Source organism: Podarcis liolepis, assembly GCF_965112155.1.
Source record: "Podarcis liolepis genome assembly, chromosome: 8".
NCBI classification, from domain to species: Eukaryota; Metazoa; Chordata; class Lepidosauria; order Squamata; family Lacertidae; genus Podarcis; species Podarcis liolepis.
Window position 1 is genome coordinate 4,949,030 of NC_139560.1, and position 13,053 is coordinate 4,962,082.

Here is a 13,053-nt window from a genome sequence, read left to right on the forward strand (position 1 = left end):
TACCCATGAGCTCATCCCTTCATCAAGTGTCATCTCAAAGACTTCTGAAGGAACACTTAGTTTGCTGTGGAGGTGAGAAGAAGCTGATACAGTGTCTTCAAGGAAGTTTGATGTAGCTATAAGAATGCGATAGCTGGTGATGGACCAATTAGTGCATTTTAAGCCCTCCAAATTACATTCTTCTTTGAAGTCCTTGGCAGTATCCCAGTGGGTGTGTAACTTCACCATTGGTTTGCCTCTGAGTTAACACATAATGAATTACCATCCAGCCCACAAATCTTGAATGTTTGATGAGTCGATCTAATTGGCTGTATTTCAATCTATGCCTATAACTTAAAGGTCATTGAAAATGACCAGTAGATTGAAACAGGTCTTGCGATTGTATATAAAAACATTATTGGGGGGAACACAGACATTCTTGTGTGTGTTCAGATTTAACCCAGTGAGGCAGTATACTAGCAATTTCATCCATATTAACTCTCAATTGACACGTTTATTATTCCTGTGCAAGTAGAGTTGTGCTTTGTTACTCTCTCTCCGAGGTGAAGCTAGTCACACATAATGCTTCATTACAATGTATTCAGCAGAAGATTTCTATGGTGTGCTATGGATGTTTTCAGTAACGCGGGATTTAATACACTTACTTCGTTAAAAAGAAGGGGGAAAAGAAAGGCCCTTTAAACTTTTTGAAATCTATCCCAACTTTTCGTGGCTGCTGTCATAGCTCTGGCATATTTTGACACTAACGACTAGAGCTGAAGCGATAGGAGGTAAGAATTGTACAATGTTGCCTGCAGGTCTTGATGGCGAAGCTAGGTTAGCTACCATGGAAACGGAGTGAGCCATGGTCCCCCATTCAGTGAGATGTTCCTGGGTTACCCACTGGTGATTTTTGCAAAGTTAATTGTTTTATGTAGAAATGTGCAAGCAGAGAACATCGGGGACAAACCTACCCCCTATAAGCAAATAGCCCAACTGGTATTCCTGTATCAGCTTCCCCAAAGAGAGCAACTAGACTCCAAAGATGTCTCAGCCAAGTCTCTCCCTTCTCCTGTGTCTAGTTTAATTACAGTTATTACAGTAGTTTCTAATGATAAACTGTCTGGCCATTTATGCATCACGTTCTCACCTCCCTTCAGAATGTGGGCTCCCAACCTCACCACTGAAAACAAATTGCCCGTTGAGGCGGGAAATACTTGCATGCTAACAACAAACTTAATAAATGATAAGTAATAATACCCCCCTGTCTATTCCAAATAAAATCCATCTTATTTCTTTTCCCAAGTCCCTGGATTTCATCAGATTGCATTTCAAGCAAAAGAACTTAAATAATAGTATTGAATTTAACAAAATGCAGCATGTCCATCAATTCTTGCCTAATGTAATGTTTTGTGGAGAATTGGGGTGTTCTTGGGTGGAATATGCAAGGCTTTTAATGGGGATCTGAATGTTTTGAGGAAGGACAGCAGGACTTAACATGAGTGCTCAGAAACATGTTGTTGTTGTTTAGTCGTTTAGTTGTGTCCGACTCTTTTTGACCCCATGGAGCAGAGCACGCCAGGCACTTCTGTCTTCTACTGCCTTCCGTAGTTTGGTTAAATTCATGCTGGTAGCTTCGAGAACACTATCCAACCATCTCATCCTCTGTCGTCCCCTTCTCCTTGTGCCCTCCATCTTTCCCAACATCAGGGTCTTTTCCAGGGAGTCTTCTCTTCTCATGAGGTGTCCAAAGTATTGGAGCCTCGGCTTCAGGATCTGTCCTTCCAGTGAGCCCTCAGGGCTGATTTCCTTCAGAATGGAGAGGTTTGATCTTCTTGCAGTCCATGGGACTCTCAAGAGTCTCCTCCAGCACCATAATTCAAAAGCATCAATTCTTCGGCAATCAGCCTTCTTTATGGTCCAGCTTTCACTTCCATACATCACTACTGGGAAAACCATAGCTTTTACTATACGGACCTTTGTTGGTAAGGTGATGTCTCTACTTTTCAGAAACATGAGGAGATGTCTTATTACGCAACACACAGACCAACTCACTGTTGCAAGATGTAACAGTGATTCTATAAGGTGCCTTTAAAAGTCCAGTCTTCCCCCTAAGCACATGCCCTGCCTATGCTCTGGGCTATAGTTCCATCCAGCAGGCTATTAAGTTGGGGAAGAGTAGAGTAGCTGAATCCAGGAATGTGAAGATCTGTCACTGGTTACTGGTATGGTGGTATGGAACCCCAGTGAATTGTGTTCATGGGGGGATTTGAAAAAACAGCAGAGAGTTGTTGCCTTCAAGCCCTGTTTCTGCGCCTCTTGGAAGCCTCTGATTGGCCATTGTGGGAAATGGGATTCTGCACTTCATTAACCTTTGGCCAGATCCATCTGTGCCTTTCATTGCAGCAACTGTTTTGTAATTGAAGGATCTAGAACTGGAGACCCCGCAGTTCATTTTTGCAAGGGGGTGGGGGATTTTCCCCTGCTCCCGAGAGGGGGATGATGGCTTCAAGATGCCAAATTTAATGAGTCCCTGTTTTTAATCTGTGCAGAAATAGCTTAGCATCTGGTTGGGTTCATCTGTGAGTAACAAGGTCCCTCCCATGTTGTTCCCTGGACCTTTCCTTCATGTGCTGTGTAGGCTGGAGATGAATAATGTCTCTCATGTCGAAAGCGTTGAGAATTCCAAAGTACCCTGGTGAGATACACAAATAAGCCTTCAGAGGTTCCTGCACATGCACACATATCTTCTGCTGCTTTCTGGTTGCCATGTGGAGGTTTCCTACATCATTTCCCTTGCTAGGTTTGCGCCGGGCATGTTGAACCAGGAGGCCCTGGTGCTGGCGTTCATTTGCCACTACCTTCAGCCACCAGGGCTGATGGAGAACTAAGCCAGAATGCAGCCTTTGCAGACCTCTTAATCTTGGGCAATCAATTGACCCAGGAGAGCTTCTCCCAAACCTTCTATACACGAACATAAGACCAGTGGTCCCTCTTTTCAAATAGTGTCTACAGAAACGGGCAGAAGCTTTCCAGAGTCTCCCAGCCTTAACTGTTGTTGTTGTTTAGTCGTGTCCAACTCTTCATGACCCCATGGACCAGAGCACGCCAGGCACTCCTGTCTTCCACTGCCTCCCACAGTTTGGTCAAACTCATGTTCGTAGCTTCGAGAACACTGTCCAACCATCTCGTCCTCTGTCGTCCCCTTCTCCCTGTGCCCTCCATCTTTCCCAACATCAGGGTCTTTTCCAGGGAGTCTTCTCTTCTCATGAGGTGGCCAAAGTATTGGAGCCTCAGCTTCAGCATCTGTCCTTCCAGTGAGCACTCAGGGCTGATTTCCTTAAGAATGGAGCGGTTTGATCTTCTTGCAGTCCATGGGACTCTCAGGACTCTCCTCCAGCACCATAATTCAAAAGCATCAAACCTGGGACCTTCTGAATGCAAAGGAGAGCTAAGGACTGAATGCATCACTGAGCTAAGGACCTTCCCTCTGTGCCATGTACTTCATCAGTGTGGACAATGCATGGCTAGGAGGAAACACTAGGCTACTGCTTTAGGCTTCCATGTACCTGCACCATTTGCAAAGAGACCCACTTTTCCATTAGCAATGTCTTCTAATGGCAAGCAGCATGAAACGGGCCTGTAGAAATTGAAAGGATCCCTGCTTTTCCTTGTTGCTTTGAAAATTGATAAGAATTTTGGATCTCCCCACTCCCATCTGCCCGGGTTTCAGTTCTGCTCTTTAACTGAAGTGTGATGGGTAAAACCTCTATTTTTGTTGCAATTCATTCCCAGAGCTGCTTGATAGCTTTCCAGATCTGTCACACTCTCAAATCAAACTTGACACCCTTATAATAGGGCGTGTTAAATATATAATGGTGTCATTTGTGTATTTGCGCTGTTACGAGCTCCTTCCCATGAATAGTAACTTATTTTTATATCTTAAACTTTTTCATCCTTCAACTTGAATTGAGCTCTGCTTGTTTCCAGATCTGCTTTTCTGAGAGGCATCTGAGAGGCTGGCTTGTCCAGGTTCCATGTTAGCAGGTATTAAATGATGAAGAGTGTATGATTCTTGTGCTATGGTTTCTCACATTTTGTGGCTGGGACACTCAAATGCTTCCCCAGATTGATGTCTCCACTGAGTGCTCATTGGGCTCTGATGCACACGAGTTCTAGGAAGACGAATGGTCCATTTAGCTCAGTATTATTTGCAATGACTGGCAGTAGCGTTCCAGAATTTCAGGAAGGGGCCTCTTCTAGCCATAGCTTGAGATGCTCAGGATTGAACCTGGAACCTTCTGTGTGCACGTCAAATGTTCTGTCACCATGGCAAGAGGAAATATGTCACGTCCAGATCAATTCTGTAGGACACATGTGAACAGACTTCAGTCTTCTTTTGTCGGGCAAAAAGAAATAGAATCCCCGTAGGGAACACCAACATATTTTAAACTTATAAAGCAAGAAGTGTGAACTCAGGAGCTCTAAAGGTATAACTGATCTGTGGCAATGATCCAAAATTTATGGGGTTTCCCTTAGCGCTGGTCCAGCAGGTGCAGCTGCTGCAAGATTGCTGAAGGGACAGTCAACAATTTCTCAAAGAAATGCATTGGTTGCCAATATGTTACGGGGCCATTTTAAGGTCTTGCATTTAGCAGGTGAAGTCCTGAACTTAATGACACCAGATTGTCTTTGGGACTGCCTTACCTTATAAAAATCCTGCTTGGTCTCTGCATCCCTGAGCCAGAGCTGAGGGATGATGGGAGTTGTTGTCCAACAACATCTGGGGACCCACAGGTTGAGAACCGCTGCTGTAGAGGGAAGCGAGGGGCAGATGGGGCTTGTCCACTTGGGAAGGTAGCCCATCTAGGAGAAGGAATACTCTCATCCTAAACCTCCACTGCCTTGTGGGATATCTTCAGGAAAAGAGAAGGCTAAGGAGTAAACCCTACACAAATCTGGAGGGGAGTCCCTAAGATTGTTGGATGACACCTCGTATGCCTCCTTCCAGCAACTCCTGCAGCCGAGCTGGTGCCAAACGTCTTGCTCTGCTTGCCTTTGGACCACTTCAGCAAGGGCGAGAGGGGGGTCTTGTCATCTGGGCAGCCCAGGGGCTCCATACACACTGCCTAGGCTTCTGCCCCGGAGGTCGCTTCAGTGCTGCTAACACAGCGGTTTGACTTCACCCATTATCTCTCGAGACAGAAGGATGCCGAAAACAACAGTGTTGCAGCACATTGGTTTTTGGAATGTGCTCCCGGTAAATATCAGGCAGGTGCCTAAAATGTTAGCGTTTGGATGCTTGCTTGCAACACATTTGTTCACCCAGGCTTTCCCCGAGGAGTGATACAGTAAAGCTGATGATGGATCTGATTCATTGATTTGTTTGTAATTTGTTTTTATTGATGCAATTTAATTAAAGATCTCCATGTTGTTTACCACCATCATACTTCCCCCCCCCCCAATGTTGGGCGGTTTAGAAATATTTGCTAAGTAAAGAAAAATAAACAAACACACATTCTTTCTGGAGACCATACAGCTGCCAGAAATGCCTGGCTGGATTAGATCTAGGTGCACCCAGTCCGGTGTTTATTGCAAGACTCCCAGTAACCAACAAGGAGGAGGTTGTTTACTGGGAAAAAATAAGAAGAGTCCTGCTGGATTGGGCTCATCTAGATGCCTCTGGGAAGCCCGCAAGAGGCGGGAGGAAGCAGACCTGCAGTTGATGCTTGAAAGTATTCCATTAATTCATTTCAAACCTTCTCTTCCTCCCAGAGGAGTCTCTGGGCAATGGTTGTTCCCACTCCAGACTTTGCTTATGTTTTTAAGGCAGCTTCTGTTGTGCCCCCTTCTTGGTTGGACGCCGACACCTCTTTTATTTACAAATTTATATCTGTACATTTGGCTTGATGCATCGTGGGTGGGCTGGATCTGTTGTGCAGCGGACTGGTCAATTGTCTATCATATTTTAAAGTAGCTTGCCCAAAGCCACCTTTGAGAATGGCATTGGTGAGGGTGGTGACCCCTGCTAATGCCAAGGTTCTTTGTAGCTTGGACCAGGGAAGCCCAGGGCTGAGACTGGGATCTGGCCCACTTAGATATCGGGTGTTGCCTGTACTCAGTCCCTGAGCCCTCTGCCAACATGGTGCCCTCCACATCTGTCAGACCGCAACTCCCATCAGCCCAAGCCAGTGTGGCCAGTGCTCAAGGATGATGGGAGCTGTAGTCCAGCCACATCTGGAAGGCCACAGATTTGCTCTGCCTGCTGCCTTGTGTAAGAGCAGCGGCTCTCAACCTGTGGGTCTCCAGGTGTTGTTGGACTACAACTCCCATCACCCCTAGCTAGCAAGGCCAGAGCTCAGGGATGATGGGAGTTGTAGTCCAACAACATCTGGGGACCCACAGGTTGAGAACTGCTGTGTAAGAGGCACTTAACAAACGGTGTCTTCACTTTTCCTGATGTCCCAACTCTTTTATTTGCCTGCCTGCCTGCATTCTGGCTTGCTTTATGGTCTTGAAACTATTGCTCATTGACCCAGAGACCTTATCTAAGTTTATATCCTAGAATGGCTCCCCAGCCTGCGTGGAGAAGTAACATTTTCATTAGCCACTTGCCAAGAATAGTCTGAAGATATACATATTAAGAAAACCAAAAGAAGAGGGGGGTGGGGTGGGGAAGATAACTCTAATCAGTTTTTAAACTTCGGAGTCCATTTACCGGAGCATATCTTTGCTGTGAATAAATGGACTGGGCCTGGGTGGGGTGAAGGAGGCATAGCTCAGATTGCAAAGCTTGCGTTTTGCATAGATTTAATTCCTGCCATCTCTAAGGGCTGGGACAACCCTTGCCCGATTTTTTTGGAGAACTGCAGTCAGTCTGAGCAGATGATTCTGGGGTCAGTGAGTAAGTCACAGAATCATAGAATTGTAGAGTTGGAAAAGGACACCAGGGAACCTCTTCGGTGCAGGAATCTCAGCTAAAGCATCCGTAACATATGCCCCCCCCCCCGACCTCTGTTTCAAAGCCTCCAGTGAAGGAGAGTCCACCACATTCTGAGGGAATCCATTCCACTGTTGAGCAGCTCTTGCTGGAAGAAAGTTCTTCCTAATGGCTGGTTGGAATCTCCTTTCTTGCAACTGGAATCCATTGGTTCTGGAACAGGAGACAACAAGCTCGCTCCATCTTATTGTCGCTATTCCTTAGATTTCTATGCAGCCTTTCATCTGAAGATCACACGGCGGTTCACAGCATAAAAATACAGGAGCAGAACACAAAATACATTACAAAAGCAAGAACAAACCAGAAACCCACCTCCTGCAAATACATTTAAAAGGCCATATAATGTTAATTGGACAAAGTCCTAGTTATAGAGAAACATTTTCACCTGGCACCTAAAGATGTGTAGTGAAGGTGTCAGGCGAGCCTCACTTCACAAACGGGGAGCCACCACAGAAAAGGTCTGTTCTCATGTTGTTGCCCTCCAGACCTCTTGTGGAGGAGACACATGATGGTGATCAAAGGGTCTAAGTCTGCTTTCAGGTCTTTAAGGTATTGCATTCCTGAGCACGTATATATATTTGAGACATATACCGTATTTTTCGCCCTATAGGACGCACTGTCCCATAAGGCGCACCTAGTTTTTGGGGTGGGAAATAAAGGGGAAAAAAAAAATTCCCCCAGGTGCGGGGCTGGGACGGCCCGAGCTTCCCTTGACCCCAGCCCCCAAACAGGCAGCTCTCTGCAAGCCGTGGGAGCCCAGCGCTGGCTCCCGCTGCTTGCGGAGAGGTCCACGAACCCTGGACGCACTGATCTCAGCGCGCACAGGCTTCGGCATGCCGGCAACTCTCCCCAAGCTGCGGGAGCGTTCCTGATGCTTGCGGAGAGGTCCGTGAAGCCTGGACACGCTGAGATCAGCGCGCGCAGGCTTCGGGATGCCAGCAACTCTCCCCAAGCAGCGGGAACGTTCCCGCTGCTTGTGGAGAGGTCCGCGAAGCCTGGATGCGCTGAGATCAGTGCACGCAGGCTTCGGGATGCCGCAACTCTCCCCAAGCAGCGGGAGCGCTCCCGCTGCTTGCGGAGAGGTCCACGAAGCCTGGAGAGCGAGAGGGGTCGGTGCACACCGACCGCTCTCGCTCTCCAGGCTTCAGCGAAAGCCTGCATTCGCCCCATAGGACGCACACACATTTCCCCTTCATTTTTGGAGGGGGAAAAGTGCGTCCTATAGGGACGAAAAATACGGTATATATATATACTGAAAGACTTCAATACAGTCAACATGTTGAACATTTTTGAGATGTTTACAGTTAAAAACTCTTTTTCTTTCTTTTTTCGTTGTTGTTTTTCGTATAATATTGGGATCCAAACTTCACACATGCAGAGTGGCCTTAGCCAGATGGGAAATCGACATGCCTTTGCTGCAAACAACACCAACAGAGACCGAGAGAAGTGTTTACCTTAGTCCAAATGTTCTGAACATAGTTATGAAAAAGCCTTCTTATATAAGCTTTACCAAATACCCTCGACTGCTAGGAGAAATAGGAAAAGAGAAGGATATTTTGAGATCCATTGTACGCCGTCTGAAGAAACCAGCATAAAGATAACAGCATTGCTATAGAATTCTTCACTTGCTATGCTCATACAATATCTGGCTTAAGAGTTAACCTTCAGCTATAAAAGTACATACCTTTCATGTGGCAGCCCTTCAGATATTCAAAGATTGCTGTCGTATCCCCTCTCAGTCTTCTCCAGGCTAAGCACCCCTCTCTCCCTCAACTGTTCCTTATAAAGTTTGGTTTCCAGACCCTTGATCATCTTGATTGCCCTTCTCTGCTCATCTTCCAGCTTGTCAAAACATTTCTTCAACTGTGATGCCCACAACTGGACACAGGATTCCAGGTGTGGTCACACCAAGGCAGGATAGAATGGTGCTATTCCTTCCCTTGACCTGGACAACAGACTTATGTAGAAAAGCATTAGCCCCCCCCCTTTTTTTTTTGCTGCTACATCACACCATCAATTCATGTAAAGCTTGTGGTCTTCTAAGACCTCTAGATCTTTTCCACACAACTTAAGGTCCAAAATAGTTTACTGCTGTAGAAGATGAAGTTTCATTAACACAGTACCAGACATTGATATATACATATAGCTTGTAGACTTTACAGATACAGATAGACAGTATTTCTCTTGCTCCAGCAATTCATGATGTTTGATTCATGGACAGCACTCACTGACTCACAAATGTGCTCAAGACCCCAGACCCATGTCCCGGGGGGTGGGATTGCCACTTAAATTGATGGAGAGGGCTATCGTTGGGTAATTATCCTGATGGGACATGGGTGGTGCTGAGGTTTAAACCACTGAGCCTCTTGGGCTTGCCGATCAGAAGGTCAGCGGTTTGAATCCCCACGGCGGGGTGAGCTTCCGTCACTCTGTCCCAGCTCCTGCCAACCAAGCAGTTCGCAAGCATGCCAGTGCAAGTAGATAAATGGGTACCGCTGTGGCAGGAAGGTAAATGGCGTTTCCATGCGCTCTGGCTTCTGTCAAGGTGTCCTGTTGCGCCAGAAGTAGTTTAGTCATGCTGGAAAGCTGTCTATGGAAAAATGCCAGCTCCCTCGGCCTGAAAGTGAGATGAGCGCCACAACCCCATAGTCGCCTTTAACTGGACTTAACTGTCCAAGGGTCATTAACCCTTTACCTTTAACTTTACAGACCCCTTTTGGCCATTGCCATAGCAACGGGCTTGGCTGACCTAGCACCTGTTGGCTTATCCAATACATGGGGTGATTTGTGCTCATGAAGGAAATCAATCCCTTCCTCCATGTCCAGTTCCCCCAACACTACCAGCAAGCCAGACCTCCCCCATCTTAAATTTATGCATATGGTTGTTCCTGCCTAAGTGTAGAGCCTTACACCTGAAATTCATTTTGTTTGTTTTGCCCTAGTTCTCTCTGACTCCTTCAAAGTTGCTGCTATGATTCAGCCTCCTCAGTTGGCCTTAATTGCTCAGGAGAAAACTCCTAAGCGCTGTGTTTCATCGGAAGAAACTATCAAAGCTCTCTCAAACCCCCAGAGCTCAGGTGGGTGTTTCCCTGAGCATGACTATCTACCCCTTTTTGAGATGTAGCACGTTTTCAACCTGTAGCACCTCTAGCCTTTGTGCGGTTGTGAACCAATCAAGATATGCCTGCAAACAAGAGTTTTATTTGCTGCAGCTGCTTGGAACTCGACTTCACTGGACGGAAACTCAGGAGTCACCAACCTTCCCGGGAACCCTGTGGACACCTTTGTGAAATGGAGAAGCTGCCATGGGCATGCCACCATAGCTCTCCCACCTTCCGTTTGTAGAATCTCCACATAGTCTGATGCTGTGCTTCAGTTAGGTTTGGTGGAAGAAATACAATGACATTCAGTTGGCTGAAGGAAGCTTCTCTTAAGCCCAATGCCAATGGGTGATGAGACCCTGCAGGAATCAGGAAAACATTCTACCCACAAGTACTATGTTAGTAGCCATGTAGCCCTCAAAGTCTCTCCGTATGACCCTCAGAATACTATCCTGGACACATACCTCCTTGGATTGGTACCCAAGAGTTCATTTTTTTGCCTGGCCAGAATGTATCAGAGAATCATAGAGTTGGAAGGGACCCTAAGGATCATCTAGCACAGCCTTTCTCAACTTGTGGGTCCCCAGCTGTTGTTGAACTACAACTCCCATCACCCCTAGCTAGCAAGGCCAGAGCTCAGGGATGATGGGAGTTGTAGTCCAACAACATCTGGGGACCCATAGGTTGAGAACCACTGATCTAGCCCAATGTAGGAATTTGCAGTTGTCCCATCTGGGGATTGAACCTGTGACCTTGATGTTATCAGCACCACATTCTAACCAACTGAGCTATACAGAGTTATCCAGTGTCCTTGAACTCTGATAATGCCTCTTGCTTTGTTGGATGGTGGTCCCACAGTCCAACTCGGTTTGGCCTCTGGTCCCACCCAGCATTGGCATGTGGCCCTCATAAGGTTGCCCAAGAGAGAATGTGGCCCTTGAGGTTCCCTGTCCCTGCTTTAAAAGGTAAAGGTAAAGGGAGGTGCTTTCGAACTGCTAGGTTGGCAGGAGCTGGGACTGAGCAACGGGAGCTCACCCCGTCGTGGGGATTCAAACCGCCGACCTTCTGATCAGCAAGTCCTAGGCTCTGTGGTTTAACCCACAGCGCCACCCATGCCCCTGCTTTAGCTTCTGGGAAAATATGAATTCCTTTCTGTCTCTCCAGGACATCCTCCTGCTTCTCCCCTGGTCAGAAACACACCTTGCCTTGTCCAAACAACTTATATATGGCTGAATTGCTCTGTTCCTTGCCTAGCTGGGGATCTGACCTCCCCCACCCCTTCTGTATTCCTGAGGAATGTGCTCTTACACCAAGCATGCAATAATAGCAAAGCCTTGAGGGTGTTACAGTGATTATTCTCAGATGGTGTCCCAGGTTATTCTATTCTGCCATGTCAGGATCTGTAATGTGCTGTGAAAATTTTTAAATCAGCTGTGTTATTCTTCATAGAAGAGGGCATGCAACATTGACTGTAGCTCTCTGAGATCATTTCCAAGCGCAGCTCCAAGTGCTGGTGCTTATCTTGAAGGCCTTGCATCAAGGATGGGGACTTGTGTACCTGCAGATATTGCTGGACTGCAGCCCACACCATCCCTGACCATTGACTCTGCTGGTTGGGGCTGATGAGAGTTGGAGTCGCACAGCATCTGTCCTGATTTGTTTGAGACCCAGATATTTATCCTCCTCCTGATGGTGGATGGGGCGGAAGGATCCTTTGTTATTGGAGTCTGTTTTGAGAGCCAATCCAATGATGATGATAATAATAATAATAATAATAATAATAATAATAATAATAATAAATCTTATATATATACCCCGCCCTCCCTGGCCACCAATAAGATTTCAATAAAAACATAACAACAACAACAACAACAACAACAACAACTTAAAAATACAGGTTAAAATGCATTTTAAAATGCAGCCTCATTTTAAGTCAAAAGCATAAGGGGAGGGAAACATAAGGGTCAAACTGAGTCCAAACCAAAGGCCAGGTGGAACAGCTCTGTCTTGCAGGCCCTGTGGAAAGATGTCAAGTCCCGCAGGGCCCTGGTCTCTTGTGACAGAGCATTCCACCAAGTCGGGGCCAGTACTGAAAAGGTCCTGGCCCTAGTTGAGACCAACCTAACCACCTTGTGATTTGGGACCTCCAAAATTTTGTCATTTGTGGACCTTAAGGTCCTCTCCGGGGCATATCAGGAGAGGCGGTTCCGTAGGTACGAGGGTCCTAGGCCACATAGAGCTTTGTTATTGCATCTGTTTCTGGAGCCAATGGTGGAGTGCATCTTTGGTGGTGAAGTCAAACTGTTAGAGAGAGAGACATGTTTTGTTGTGGCTGGGGCAGATGAAGGCATCCGGTTGCGTTGCACCACAGCGTTTCTTCTCTCTGTGCTCCTCCCAGCGGCCATTCCTCCTTTGGTCACTGCTATGGATACACAACCTGACTATCTCCAGGACTGTGGTTATTTACAAGGGATTCCCACACGGTGGGTTGATGTGGCCAGCCTTCATGCCATCTTTGCATACACCATTGTAACACAGAGCTCCCTTGCCAGCAGGCCTGGTGCCTGAAGCCAACACTCCATAGAAGGTGTCCTTGGGGATCCTGCCCCCTTCCATTCTGCAGTCATGATTTGCTGCAGGATTCCAGACACTAAGCCTTCATGAGTGGCTTGCTTCCTTTGAGTGCAGAGAAGCCGCTTGTGAAAGAGCAACACTATGCGGGATCCAATCCTGCTCTGTGCCTGCCCCGACCATATTTTTAACCCTATCAGAGGGTGGATCTGCCTGATCCAGGAATAGGCACAGATCTTGTGGGAGTCTCTTCCACTACTGAACAGCTCTTGCTGTCAGAAAGTTTTTCCGAATGTTTATTTTTATTTTTTAAATATATTTATTAACTTTTCAAAGTTTATACAAAAAAGACAAAAAACAAAAATACAAAAATTAAAAACACATATAATTTAATTCACTTAT

At 46.5% G+C, this 13,053-nt stretch overlaps 1 protein-coding gene across 1 annotated transcript in view; it reads left to right on the top strand.

Moving 5' to 3' along the window:
• The window catches only part of TSNARE1 (t-SNARE domain containing 1), a 401,022-nt gene that overhangs the window by 54,068 nt on the left and 333,901 nt on the right, over positions 1–13,053 (top strand). The window lies entirely within an intron of this gene.